Below are 15386 nucleotides of genomic sequence, written 5' to 3'. Positions count from 1 at the left end.
CCCGGTTTTCCTCTCAGCGTGCAGTGAATGTCAGAGGGATGTGAGGAGTATTGCCTATTTGAATGCAGTGATCTCCTTCTAAGGGGTCTATTTCATAGGTTCTCTGTTATCGGTCGTAGAGATTCATCTCTTACCTCCCTTTTCAGATCGACGATATACTCTTATATATACCATTACCTCTGCTGATTCTCGTTTCAGTACTGGTTTGGCTATCTACTATATGTAGATGAGTGTCCTGGGGTAAGTAAGTCTTATTTTCTGTGACACTCCTAGCTATGGTTGGGCACTTTGTTTATAAAGTTCTAAATATATGTATTCAAACATTTATTTGCCTTGACTCAGAATGTTCAACTTTCCTTATTTTCAGACAGTCAGTTTCATATTTGGGATAATGCATTTTAACATTTTTCTTACCTTAAAATTTGACTTTTTCCCTGTGGGCTGTTAGGCTCGCGGGGGCTGAAAATCCTTCATTTTATTGCGTCATTCTTGGCGCGGACTTTTTTGGCGCAAAAAATTCTATTTCCGTTTCCGGCGTCATACGTGTCGCCGGAAGTTGCGTCATTTTTTGACGTTATTTTGCGCCAAAAATGTCGGCGTTCCGGATGTGGCGTCATTTTTGGCGCCAAAAAGCATTTAGGCGCCAAATAATGTGGGCGTCACTTTTGTCTCCACATTATTTAAGTCTCATTTTTTATTGCTTCTGGTTGCTAGAAGCTTGTTCTTTGGCATTTTTTCCCATTCCTGAAACTGTCATTTAAGGAATTTGATCAATTTTGCTTTATATGTTGTTTTTTCTCTTACATATTGCAAGATGTCTCACGTTGCATCTGAGTCAGAAGATACTACAGGAAAATCGCTGTCAAGTGCTGAATCTACCAAAGCTAAGTGTATCTGTTGTAAACTTTTGGTAGCTATTTCTCCAGCTGTTGTTTGTATTGATTGTCATGACAAACTTGTTAAAGCAGATAATATTTCCTTTAGTAAAGTACCATTGCCTGTTGCAGTTCCTTCAACATCTAAGGTGCAGAATGTTCCTGATAATATAAGAGATTTTGTTTCTGAATCCATAAAGAAGGCTATGTCTGTTATTTCTCCTTCTAGTAAACGTAAAAAATCTTTTAAAACTTCTCTCCCTACAGATGAATTTTTAACTGAACATCATCATTCTGATTCTGATGATTCCTCTGGTTCAGAGGATTCTGTCTCAGAGGTTGATGCTGATAAATCTTCATATTTATTTAAAATGGAATTTATTCGTTCTTTACTTAAAGAAGTCCTAATTGCTTTAGAAATAGAGGATTCTGGTCCTCTTGATACTAAATCTAAACGTTTAAATAAGGTTTTTAAATCTCCTGTAGTTATTCCAGAAGTTTTTCCTGTCCCTGATGCTATTTCTGCAGTAATTTCCAAAGAATGGGATAATTTGGGTAATTAATTTACTCCTTCTAAACGTTTTAAGCAATTATATCCTGTGCCGTCTGACAGATTAGAATTTTGGGACAAGATCCCTAAAGTTGATGGGGCTATTTCTACCCTTGCTAAACGTACTACTATTCCTACGTCAGATGGTACTTCGTTTAAGGATCCTCTAGATAGGAAAATGGAGTCCTTTCTAAGAAAAGCTTATCTGTGTTCAGGTAATCTTCTTAGACCTGCTATATCTTTGGCTGATGTTGCTGCAGCTTCAACTTTTTGGTTGGAAACTTTAGCGCAACAAGTTACACATCGTGATTCTCATGATATTATTATTCTTCTTCAACATGCTAATAATTTTATCTGTGATGCCATTTTTGATATTATCAGAGTTGATGTCAGGTTTATGTCTCTAGCTATTTTAGCTAGAAGAGCTTTATGGCTTAAAACTTGGAATGCTGATATGGCTTCTAAATCAACTTTACTTTCCATTTCTTTCCAGGGTAACAAATTATTTGGTTCTCAGTTGGATTCCATTATTTCAACTGTTACTGGTGGGAAAGGAACTTTTTTACCACAGGATAAAAAATCTAAAGGTAAAAACAGGGCTAATAATCGTTTTCGTTCCTTTCGTTCCAACAAAGAACAAAAGCCTGATCCTTCATCCTCAGGAGCAGTTTCAGTTTGGAGACCATCTCCAGTTTGGAATAAATCCAAGCCAGCTAGAAAGGCAAAGCCTGCTTCTAAGTCCACATGAAGGTGCGGCCCTCATTCCAGCTCAGCTGGTAGGGGGCAGGTTACGTTTTTTCAAGGAAATTTGGATCAATTCTGTTCACAATCTTTGGATTCAGAGCATTGTTTCAGAAGGGTACAGAATTGGTTTCAAGTTGAGACCTCCTGCAAAGAGATTTTTTCTTTCCCGTGTCCCAGTAAATCCAGTAAAAGCTCAAGCATTTCTGAAATGTGTTTCAGATCTAGAGTTGACTGGAGTAATTATGCCAGTTCCGGAACAGGGGATGGGGTTTTATTCAAATCTCTTCATTATACCAAAGAAGGAGAATTCTTTCAGACCAGTTCTGGATCTAAAAATATTGAATCGTTATGTAAGGATACCAACGTTCAAGATGGTAACTGTAAGGACTATCTTACCTTTTGTTCAGCAAGGGAATTATATGTCCACAATAGATTTACAGGATGCATATCTGCATATTCCGATTCATCCAGATCATTATCAGTTCCTGAGATTCTCGTTTCTGGACAAGCATTACCAGTTTGTGGCTCTGCCGTTTGGCCTAGCTACAGCTCCAAGAATTTTTACAAAGGTTCTCGGTGCCCTGCTGTCTGTAATCAGAGAACAGGGTATTGTGGTATTTCCTTATTTGGACGATATCTTGGTACTTGCTCAGTCTTTACATTTAGCAGAATCTCATACGAATCGACTTGTGTTGTTTCTTCAAGATCATGGTTGGAGGATCAATTTACCAAAAAGTTCTTTGATTCCTCAGACAAGGGTAACCTTTCTGGGTTTCCAGATAGATTCAGTGTCCATGACTCTGTCTTTAACAGACAAGAGACGTCTAAAGTTGATTTCAGCTTGTCGAAACCTTCAGTCACAATCATTCCCTTCGGTAGCCTTATGCATGGAAATTCTAGGTCTTATGACTGCTGCATCGGACGCGATCCCCTTTGCTCGTTTTCACATGCGACCTCTTCAGCTCTGTATGCTGAAGCAATGGTGCAAGGATTACACGAAGATATCTCAATTAATATCTTTAAAACCGATTGTTCGACACTCTCTAACATGGTGGACAGATCACCATCGTTTAATTCAGGGGGCTTCTTTTGTGCTTCCGACCTGGACTGTAATTTCAACAGATGCAAGTCTCACAGGTTGGGGAGCTGTGTGGGGATCTCTGACGGCACAAGGAGTTTGGGAATCTCAGGAGGTGAGATTACCGATCAATATTTTGGAACTCCGTGCAATTTTCAGAGCTCTTCAGTTTTGGCCTCTTCTGAAGAGACAATCGTTCATTTGTTTTCAGACAGACAATGTCACAACTGTGGCATACATCAATCATCAAGGAGGGACTCACAGTCCTCTGGCTATGAAAGAAGTATCTCGAATTTTGGTTTGGGCGGAATCCAGCTCCTGTCTAATCTCTGCGGTTCATATCCCAGGTATAGACAATTGGGAAGCGGATTATCTCAGTCGCCAAACGTTGCATCCGGGCGAATGGTCTCTTCACCCAGAGGTATTTCTTCAGATTGTTCAAATGTGGGAACTTCCAGAAATAGATCTGATGACGTCCCATCTAAACAAGAAACTTCCCAGGTATCTGTCCAGATCCCGGGATCCTCAGGCGGAGGCAGTGGATGCATTATCACTTCCTTGGAAGTATCATCCTGCCTATATCTTTCCGCCTCTAGTTCTTCTTCCAAGAGTAATCTCCAAGATTCTGAAGGAATGCTCGTTTGTTCTGCTGGTAGCTCCGGCATGGCCTCACAGGTTTTGGTATGCGGATCTTGTCCGGATGGCCTCTTGCCAACCGTGGACTCTTCCGTTAAGACCAGACCTTCTGTCACAAGGTCCTTTTTTCCATCAGGATCTGAAATCCTTAAATTTAAAGGTATGGAGATTGAACGCTTGATTCTTGGTCAAAGAGGTTTCTCTGACTCTGTGATTAATACTATGTTACAGGCTCGTAAATCTGTATCTCGAGAGATATATTATAGAGTCTGGAAGACTTATATTTCTTGGTGTCTTTCTCATCATTTTTCTTGGCATTCTTTTAGAATACCGAGAATTTTACAGTTCCTTCAGGATGGTTTAGATAAAGGTTTGTCCGCAAGTTCTTTGAAAGGACAAATCTCTGCTCTTTCTGTTCTTTTTCACAGAAAGATTGCTATTCTTCCTGATATTCATTGTTTTGTACAAGCTTTGGTTCGTATAAAACCTGTCATTAAGTCAATTTCTCCTCCTTGGAGTTTGAATTTGGTTCTGGGAGCTCTTCAAGCTCCTCCGTTTGAACCTATGCATTCATTGGACATTAAATTACTTTCTTGGAAAGTTTTGTTCCTTTTGGCCATCTCTCCTGCCAGAAGAGTTTCTGAATTATCTGCTCTTTCTTGTGAGTCTCCTTTTCTGATTTTTCATCAGGATAAGGCGGTGTTGCGAACTTCTTTTGAATTTTTACCTAAAGTTGTGAATTCCAACAACATTAGTAGAGAAATTGTGGTTCCTTCATTATGTCCTAATCCTAAGAATTCTAAGGAGAAATCGTTGCATTCTTTGGATGTTGTTAGAGCTTTGAAATATTATGTTGAAGCTACGAAATCTTTTCGTAAGACTTCTAGTCTATTTGTTATCTTTTCCGGTTCTAGAAAAGGCCAGAAAGCTTCTGCCATTTCTTTGGCATCTTGGTTGAAATCTTTAATTCATCTTGCCTATGTTGAGTCGGGTAAAACTCCGCCTCAGAGAATTACAGCTCATTCTACTAGGTCAGTTTCTACTTCCTGGGCGTTTAGGAATGAAGCTTCGGTTGACCAGATCTGCAAAGCAGCAACTTGGTCCTCTTTGCATACTTTTACTAAATTCTACCATTTTGATGTATTTTCTTCTTCTGAAGCAGTTTTTGGTAGAAAAGTACTTCAGGCAGCGGTTTCAGTTTGAATCTTCTGCTTATGTTTTTCGTTAAACTTTATTTTGGGTGTGGATTATTTTCAGCAGGAATTGGCTGTCTTTATTTTATCCCTCCCTCTCTAGTGACTCTTGTGTGGAAAGATCCACTTCTTGGGTAGTCATTATCCCATACGTCACTAGCTCATGGACTCTTGCTAATTACATGAAAGAAAACATAATTTATGTAAGAACTTACCTGATAAATTCATTTCTTTCATATTAGCAAGAGTCCATGAGGCCCGCCCTTTTTTTGTGGTGGTTATGATTTTGTATAAAGCACAATTATTCCAATTCCTTATTTTTTATGCTTTCGCACTTTTTTATCACCCCACTTCTTGGCTATTCGTTAAACTGAATTGTGGGTGTGGTGAGGGGTGTATTTATAGGCATTTTGAGGTTTGGGAAACTTTGCCCCTCCTGGTAGGAATGTATATCCCATACGTCACTAGCTCATGGACTCTTGCTAATATGAAAGAAATGAATTTATCAGGTAAGTTCTTACATAAATTATGTTTTTGTCATGCACTTTTAAAGGGATACTCTTTTTCTTTCATGATTTAAATAGAGCATGCAATTTTAAGCAACTTTCTTATTTACTTCTTTTTTTCAATTTTTCTTCATTCTCTTGCTATCTTTATTTGAAAAAAGCAGGAATATAAAGCTTATGAGCCAGCCCATTTTTGATTCAGCACCCAGGATAGCACTTGCTGATTGGTGTGTACATTTAGCCACCAATCAGCAAGCTGAATCCAGGTGCTGAACCAAAGATGGGATGGGAAATTGATAATAGGAGTAAACTGCTTAAAATTGCCTGCTCTATCTGAATCATAAAAGAAAAAAATTGGGTTCAGTGTCCCTTTAAGTTTTTTGTTTGTGTTTTTTACGGGGGTGGTTGCATTTAAAAAAAGTTTTTTTTTTTTTTTTTTTTTTTTTAAATTGATGTTTCTGTGTTGATGCTTGTAAATGATAACACTAAATGCACAATTTAACATTTAAAAGATTTATGTTCTTTTACTAACAGTATACAATTGTGACAGTGACATAAAAAGTCAGTTGTATACCTGTGCTATACAGCTGCAGCATACTGTCAAGTAGTGCTATAATGCAGTATTAAAAGGCTGCATTAGCCAATCTCAGCACTGACACAAGGACCATTTGTTAGTTTGCTCTGTGTAACACGTAGAGAGCATACCTTCCAATCATCCTCACTGAGCTAACTGAATACATCTTGTGAGCCAATGACAAAAGATATGTTTTGCCACCAATTACCAGCTATTTCCAAGTAGTGCATTTCTGCCCTAGAGCGCACTTTAATTATGTGTTTAACCCCTTTGCAGGAGTTATCTGCCATTAGAATCTTTGTTTTTATGTATTTAAGAGCCAAAGGCCCAGCCAGTCTGCCAGATATTTCCTAAAGTTATAAACATATCTATTTCTTAGGATAGCCTTATACTTATCCCAGGTATTCTTAAAGTCCCCCACATGGTTCTATGCAATAATAAAATGCTCTAACATATTTCTTTCTGCATTTTATGTATTTTTAAAAAGTGCATATTGCATCGATCAGACTTCATTTTGTGTTAATAGTTTGATAAATTAAAAAAAAGGAACTGAAAGCGTTAAATGTTTGGCATCCCATGGCAGATATAAACACATAGAAAGGCTCTTATATGGTTACTAGGTGTGTTGCCATGGCACCGCTTATGCAAACAAGACGCCATTTTGAGTTCCTGTCCCCAGATGCAGAATTTTTTTTTTCTGCTCTTAAATTTTTAGTAAAATATTTCCTGCAGGTCATTTTGAAATTAAATTTTCTCCAACATAGGTGTGTCCGGTCCACGGCGTCATCCTTACTTGTGGGATATTCTCTTCCCCAACAGGAAATGGCAAAGAGCCCAGCAAAGCTGGTCACATGATCCCTCCTAGGCTCCGCCTACCCCAGTCATTCTCTTTGCCGTTGCACAGGCAACATCTCCACGGAGATGGTTGAGTTTTTTGGTGTTTAAATGTAGTTTTTATTCTTCAATCAAGAGTTTGTTATTTTAAAATAGTGCTGGTATGTACTATTTACTCTGAAACAGAAAAGAGATGAAGATTTCTGTTTGTAAGAGGAAGATGATTTTAGCAACCGTTACTAAAATCGATGGCTGTTTCCACACAGGACTGTTGAGATGAATTAACTTCAGTTGGGGGAAACAGTGGGCAGACTTTGCTGCTTGAGGTATGACACATTTCTAACAAGACTTGGTAATGCTGGAAGCTGTCATTTTCCCTATGGGAACCGGTAAGCCATTTTCTTAGTTTAGTATAAGAATAAAGGGCTTCACAAGGGCTTTAAAGACTGGTAGACATTTTTCTGGGCTAAAACGATTACTTTATAAGTAGATTTCTTCTGTTAAGTGTGATCAGTCCACGGGTCATCATTACTTCTGGGATATTACTCCTCCCCAACAGGAAGTGCAAGAGGATTCACCCAGCAGAGCTGCATATAGCTCCTCCCCTCTACGTCACTCCCAGTCATTCTCTTGCACCCAACGACTAGATAGGATGTGTGAGAGGACTATGGTGATTATACTTAGTTTTATATCTTCAATCAAAAGTTTGTTATTTTAAAATAGCACCGGAGTGTGTTATTATCTCTCTGGCAGAGTTTGAAGAAGAATCTACCAGAGTTTTTGTTATGATTTTAGCCGGAGTAGTTAAGATCATATTGCTGTTTCTCGGCCATCTGAGGAGAGGTAAACTTCAGATCAGGGGACAGCGGGCAGATGAATCTGCATAGAGGTATGTAGCAGTTTTTATTTTCTGACAATGGAATTGATGAGAAAATCCTGCCATACCGATATAATGTCATGTATGTATACTTTACACTTCAGTATTCTGGGGAATGGTACTTCACTAGAATTACACTGTAAGAAATACATAAAGCTGTTTAATAACTAGAGATTATGTTTAACGTTTTTGCTGGAATGTAAAATCGTTTTCATTTGCTGAGGTACTGAGTGAATAAATGTTTGGGCACTATTTTTCCACTTGGCAGTTGCTTAATCTGTTTTCTGACAGTTTCTGTTCTCCCTCACTGCTGTGTGTGAGGGGGAGGGGCCGTTTTTTGGCGCTTTTACTATGCATCAAATATTTCAGTCAGCAACTCATTGTATTCCCTGCATGATCCGGTTCATCTCTACAGAGCTCAGGGGTCTTCAAAACTTATTTTGAGGGAGGTAATTTCTCTCAGCAGAGCTGTGAGAATTATAGTTTGACTGAGATAAAAAACGTTTATTCTGTAATTTGTTTCCTGCTTTCAGAATTTGTTATCTTTGCTAATGGGATTAAACCTTTGCTAAAGTTGTGTTGTTTACAAGGATTGAGGCTATAACTGTTTCAATTTATTAATTTTCAACTGTCATAGATCTTCTGTGCTTCTTAAAGGCACAGTACGTTTTAATATTATTCTAATTGAATTGTATTTCCAAGTTGCAAGTTTATTTGTTAGTGTGTTAAACATGTCTGATTCAGAGGATGATACCTGTGTCATTTGTTGCAATGCCAAAGTGGAGCCCAATAGAAATTTATGTACTAACTGTATTGATGCTACTTTAAATAAAAATCAATCTGTACAAGTTGAACAAATTTCACCAAACAACGAGGGGAGAGTTATGCCGACTAACTCCCCTCACGTGTCAGTACCTACATCTCCCGCTCAGAGGGAGGTGCGTGATATTGTAGCGCCGAGTACATCTGGGCGGCCATTACAAATCACATTACAGGATATGGCTACTGTTATGACTGAGGTTTTGGCTAAATTACCAGAACTAAGAGGTAAGCGTGATCACTCTGGGGTGAGAACAGAGTGCGCTGATAATATTAGGGCCATGTCAGACACTGCGTCACAGGTGGCAGAACATGAGGACGGAGAACTTCATTCTGTGGGTGACGGTTCTGATCCAAACAGACTGGATTCAGATATTTCAAATTTTAAATTTAAACTGGAAAACCTCCGTGTATTACTAGGGGAGGTGTTAGCGGCTCTGAATGATTGTAACACAGTTGCAATACCAGAGAAAATGTGTAGGTTGGATAAATATTTTGCGGTACCGACGAGTACTGAGGTTTTTCCTATACCTAAGAGACTTACTGAAATTGTTACTAAGGAGTGGGATAGACCCGGTGTGCCGTTCTCACCCCCTCCGATATTTAGAAAAATGTTTCCAATAGACGCCACCACAAGGGACTTATGGCAAACGGTCCCTAAGGTGGAGGGAGCAGTTTCTACCTTAGCTAAGCGTACCACTATCCCGGTGGAGGATAGCTGTGCTTTTTCAGATCCAATGGATAAAAAGTTAGAGGGTTACCTTAAGAAAATGTTTGTTCAACAAGGTTTTATATTGCAACCCCTTGCATGCATTGCGCCGATCACGGCTGCAGCGGCATTCTGGATTGAGTCTCTGGAAGAGAACATTGGTTCAGCTACTCTGGACGACATTACGGACAGGCTTAGAGTCCTTAAACTAGCTAATTCATTCATTTCGGAGGCCGTAGTACATCTTATTAAACTTACGGCGAAGAATTCAGGATTCGCCATTCAGGCACGCAGGGCGCTGTGGCTAAAATCCTGGTCAGCTGATGTTACTTCTAAGTCTAAATTGCTTAATATACCTTTCAAAGGGCAGACCTTATTCGGGCCCGGGTTGAAAGAGATTATCGCTGACATTACAGGAGGTAAAGGCCATGCCCTGCCTCAGGACAAAGCCAAAGCCAAGACTAGACAGTCTAATTTTCGTTCCTTTCGTAATTTCAAAGCAGGAGCAGCATCAACTTCCTCTGCACCAAAACAGGAAGGAGCTGTTGCTCGCTACAGACAAGGCTGGAAACCTAACCAGTCCTGGAACAAGGGCAAGCAGACTAGGAAACCTGCTGCTGCCCCTAAAACAGCATGAATTGAGGGCCCCCGATCCGGGATCGGATCTAGTGGGGGGCAGACTTTCTCTCTTCGCCCAGGCTTGGGCAAGAGATGTTCAGGATCCCTGGGCGCTAGAGATAATATCTCAGGGATACCTTCTGGACTTCAAATACTCTCCTCCAAGAGAGAGATTTCATCTGTCAAGATTGTCAACAATCCAGACAAAGAAAGAGGCGTTTCTACGCTGCGTACAAGAGCTCTTGTTAATGGGAGTAATCCATCCAGTTCCACGATCAGAACAGGGACAGGGGTTTTACTCAAATCTGTTTGTGGTTCCCAAAAAAGAGGGAACTTTCAGACCAATCCTGGACTTAAAGATCCTAAACAAATTCCTAAGAGTTCCATCGTTCAAGATGGAGACTATTCGGACAATTTTACCTATGATCCAAGAAGGTCAGTACATGACCACTGTAGATTTAAAAGATGCTTACCTTCACATACCGATTCACAAAGATCATTATCGGTACCTAAGGTTTGCCTTCCTAGACAGGCATTACCAGTTTGTGGCTCTTCCATTCGGATTGGCTACAGCTCCAAGAATCTTCACAAAGGTTCTGGGTGCTCTTCTGGCGGTACTAAGACCGCGGGGAATCTCGGTAGCTCCATACCTAGACGACATTCTGATACAAGCTTCAAGCTTTCAAACTGCCAAGTCTCATACAGAGTTAGTGCTGCCATTTCTAAGGTCACATGGATGGAAGGTGAACGAAAAGAAAAGTTCACTCGTTCCACTCACAAGAGTTCCCTTCCTGGGGACTCTTATAGATTCTGTAGAAATGAAGATTTACCTGACAGAGGACAGGCTAACAAGACTTCAAAGTGCTTGCCGCACCCTTCATTCCATTCAACACCCGTCAGTGGCTCAATGCATGGAGGTAATCGGCTTAATGGTAGCGGCAATGGACATAGTACCCTTTGCACGCTTACACCTCAGACCACTGCAACTGTGCATGCTAAGTCAGTGGAATGGGGATTACTCAGACTTATCCCCTTCTCTGAATCTGGATCAAGAGACCAGAAATTCTCTTCTATGGTGGCTTTCTCGGCCACATCTGTCCAGGGGGATGCCATTCAGCAGACCAGACTGGAAAATTGTAACAACAGACGCCAGCCTTCTAGGTTGGGGTGCCGTCTGGAATTCTCTGAAGGCTCAGGGACAATGGAGTCAGGAGGAGAGTCTCCTGCCAATAAACATTCTGGAATTGAGAGCAGTTCTCAATGCCCTCCTGGCTTGGCCCCAGTTGACAACTCGGGGGTTCATCAGGTTTCAGTCGGACAACATCACGACTGTAGCTTACATCAACCATCAGGGAGGGACAAGAAGCTCCCTAGCTATGATGGAAGTATCAAAGATAATTCGCTGGGCAGAGTCTCACTCTTGCCACCTGTCAGCAATCCACATCCCGGGAGTGGAGAACTGGGAGGCGGATTTCTTAAGTCGTCAGACTTTTCATCCGGGGGAGTGGGAACTTCATCCGGAGGTCTTTGCCCAAATACTTCGACGTTGGGGCAAACCAGAGATAGATCTCATGGCGTCTCGACAGAACGCCAAGCTTCCTCGTTACGGGTCCAGATCCAGGGATCCAGGAGCAGTCCTGATAGATGCTCTGACAGCACCTTGGGACTTCAGGATGGCTTACGTGTTTCCACCCTTCCCGTTGCTTCCTCGATTGATTGCCAGAATCAAACAAGAGAGAGCATCAGTGATTCTAATAGCACCTGCGTGGCCACGCAGGACTTGGTATGCAGACCTGGTGGACATGTCATCCTGTCCACCTTGGTCTCTACCTCTGAATCAGGACCTTCTGATACAGGGTCCCTTCAAACATCAAAATCTAACTTCTCTGAAGCTGACTGCTTGGAAATTGAACGCTTGATTTTATCAAGACGTGGGTTTTCTGAGTCAGTTATTGATACCTTAATACAGGCTAGGAAACCTGTTACCAGAAAGATTTACCATAAGATATGGCGTAAATACCTATATTGGTGTGAATCCAAAGGTTACTCTTGGAGTAAGGTTAGGATTCCTAGGATATTGTCTTTTCTACAAGAAGGTTTAGAAAAGGGTTTATCTGCTAGTTCTTTAAAGGGACAGATCTCAGCTCTGTCCATTCTGTTACACAAACGTCTGTCAGAAGTTCCTGACGTCCAGGCTTTTTGTCAGGCTTTGGCCAGGATTAAGCCTGTGTTTAAAACTGTTGCTCCACCATGGAGTTTAAACCTTGTTCTTAATGTTTTACAGGGCGTTCCGTTTGAACCCCTTCATTCCATTGATATAAAGTTGTTATCTTGGAAAGTTCTATTTTTAATGGCTATTTCCTCGGCTCGAAGAGTCTCTGAATTGTCAGCCTTACATTGTGATTCTCCTTATTTGATTTTTCATTCGGATAAGGTAGTCCTGCGTACTAAACCTGGGTTCTTACCTAAGGTAGTTACTAACAGGAATATCAATCAAGAGATTGTTGTTCCTTCTTTATGCCCAAATCCTTCTTCAAAGAAGGAACGTCTACTGCACAACCTGGATGTAGTCCGTGCTCTAAAATTTTACTTACAGGCAACTAAGGAATTTCGAAAAACGTCTTCTCTGTTTGTCATTTACTCTGGGCAGAGGAGAGGTCAAAAAGCTTCCGCTACCTCTCTTTCTTTTTGGCTTCGTAGCATAATTCGTTTAGCTTATGAGACTGCTGGACAGCAGCCTCCTGAAAGAATTACAGCTCATTCTACTAGAGCTGTGGCTTCCACTTGGGCCTTCAAGAATGAGGCCTCTGTTGAACAGATTTGCAAGGCTGCAACTTGGTCTTCGCTTCATACTTTTTCCAAATTTTACAAATTTGACACTTTTGCTTCATCGGAGGCTATTTTTGGGAGAAAGGTTCTTCAGGCAGTGGTTCCTTCTGTATAAAGAGCCTGCCTATCCCTCCCGTCATCCGTGTACTTTTGCTTTGGTATTGGTATCCCAGAAGTAATGATGACCCGTGGACTGATCACACTTAACAGAAGAAAACATAATTTATGCTTACCTGATAAATTCCTTTCTTCTGTAGTGTGATCAGTCCACGGCCCGCCCTGTTTTTAAGGCAGGTAAATATTTTTTAATTTATACTCCAGTCACCACTTCACCCTTGGCTTTTCCTTTCTCGTTGGTCCTTGGTCGAATGACTGGGAGTGACGTAGAGGGGAGGAGCTATATGCAGCTCTGCTGGGTGAATCCTCTTGCACTTCCTGTTGGGGAGGAGTAATATCCCAGAAGTAATGATGACCCGTGGACTGATCACACTACAGAAGAAAGGAATTTATCAGGTAAGCATAAATTATGTTTTAGTGGATTATAACTATAAATAGTTCTTTTAATCTTGGGGATGTATTAAAAAAACGGCAGGCCTTTTCTAGTCATAGGCAGAGCCTCATTTTCGCGCCACTAATGCGCAGTTGTTTTTGGAAAGCAAGGCATGCAGATGCATGTGTGAGGAGCTAAGAACCACTGAAAAAGCTTATTGAAGGCGTCATTTGGTATCGTATTCCCCTCTGGGCTTGGTTGGGTCTCAGCAAAGCAGATACCAGGGACTGTATAGGGGTTAAATGTAAAAAAATTTTTTATTTTAAGAGTTAAAGCTTTCAAATTTGGTGTGCAATACTTTTAAGGCTTTAAGACACTGTGGTGAAATTTTGGTGAATTTTGAACAATTCCTTCATACTTTTTCACATATTCAGTAATAAAGTGTGTTCAGTTTAAAATTTAAAGTGACAGTAACGGTTTTATTTTAAAACGTTTTTTGTGCTTTGTTATCAAGTTTATGCCTGTTAACATGTCTGAACCATCAGATAGACAATGTTCTGTATGTTTGAAAGCCAAGGTTCCTCCCCATTTAAATATATGTGATGAATGTGACATAGTGTCCAAACAAAGTAGGGACAATGATGCCACTGATAATGATGTTGCCCAAGATGATTCCTCAAGCGAGGGGAGTAAGCATGGTACTGCATCATCCCCTTCTGTGTCTACACCAGTCTTGCCCACACAAGAGGTCCCTAGTACATCTAATGCGCCAATCCTTCTTACTATGCAACAATTAACGGCTGTAATGGATAATTCTATTAAAAACATTTTGTCCAAAATGCCCACTTATCAGAGAAAGCGCGATTGCTCTGTTTTAGATACTGAAGAGCATGAGGACGCTGATGATAATGGTTCTGACATACCCTCACACCAATCTGAAGGGGCCAGGAGGGAGGTTTTGTCTGAGGGAGAAATTTCGGATTCAGGAAAAATTTCTCAACAAGCTGAACCTGATGTTATTACTTTTAAATTTAAATTAGAACATCTCCGCGCTCTGCTTAAGGAGGTGTTATCTACTCTGGATGATTGTGACAATTTGGTCATTCCAGAGAAATTATGTAAGATGGACAAGTTCCTAGAGGTCCCGGTGCCCCCCGATGCTTTTCCTATACCCAAGCGGGTGGCGGACATTGTAAATAAGGAATGGGAAAGGCCCGGCATACCTTTTGTTCCTCCCCCTATATTTAAGAAATTATTTCCTATGGTCGACCCCAGAAAGGACTTATGGCAGACAGTCCCCAAGGTCGAGGGGGCGGTTTCTACTCTAAACAAACGCACTACTATCCCTATAGAAGATAGTTGTGCTTTCAAAGATCCTATGGATAAAAAATTAGAGGGTTTGCTTAAAAAGATGTTTGTTCAGCAAGGTTACCTTCTACAACCAATTTCATGCATTGTTCCTGTCACTACAGCAGCGTGTTTCTGGTTCGAAGAACTAGAAAAGTCGCTCAATAAAGAATCTTCGTATGAGGAGGTTATGGACAGAGTTCAAGCACTTAAATTGGCTAACTCTTTTATCTTAGACGCCACTTTGCAATTAGCTAGATTAGCGGCGAAAAATTCAGGTTTTGCTATTGTGGCGCGCAGAGCGCTTTGGCTAAAGTCTTGGTCAGCGGATGTGTCCTCCAAGAACAAATTGCTTAACATCCCTTTCAAGGGTAAAACGCTGTTTGGCCCTGACTTGAAATAGATTATTTCAGACATCACTGGGGGAAAGGGCCACGCCCTTCCTCAGGATAGGTCTTTTAAGGCTAAAAATAAGCCAAATTTTCGTCCCTTTCGCAGAAACGGACCAGCCTCAAATTCTACACCCTCTAAGCAAGAGGGTAATAGTTCTCAAACCAAACCAGCCTGGAGACCGATGCAAGGCTGGAACAAGGGTAAGCAGGCCAAGAAACCTGCCACTGCTACTAAAACAGCATGAAGTGTTGGCCCCCGATCCGGGACCGGATCTGGTGGAGGGCAGACTCTCTCTCTTTGCTCAGGCTTGGGCA

At 40.9% G+C, this 15386-nt stretch overlaps 1 protein-coding gene across 2 annotated transcripts in view; it reads left to right on the top strand.

Moving 5' to 3' along the window:
- The window catches only part of SETD2 (SET domain containing 2, histone lysine methyltransferase), a 284758-nt gene that overhangs the window by 155772 nt on the left and 113600 nt on the right, over positions 1-15386 (top strand). The window lies entirely within an intron of this gene.

This window comes from Bombina bombina, chromosome 5, assembly GCF_027579735.1.
Source record: "Bombina bombina isolate aBomBom1 chromosome 5, aBomBom1.pri, whole genome shotgun sequence".
Lineage (NCBI taxonomy): Eukaryota > Metazoa > Chordata > Amphibia > Anura > Bombinatoridae > Bombina > Bombina bombina.
This window is presented reverse-complemented; position numbering and strand designations above follow the sequence as displayed.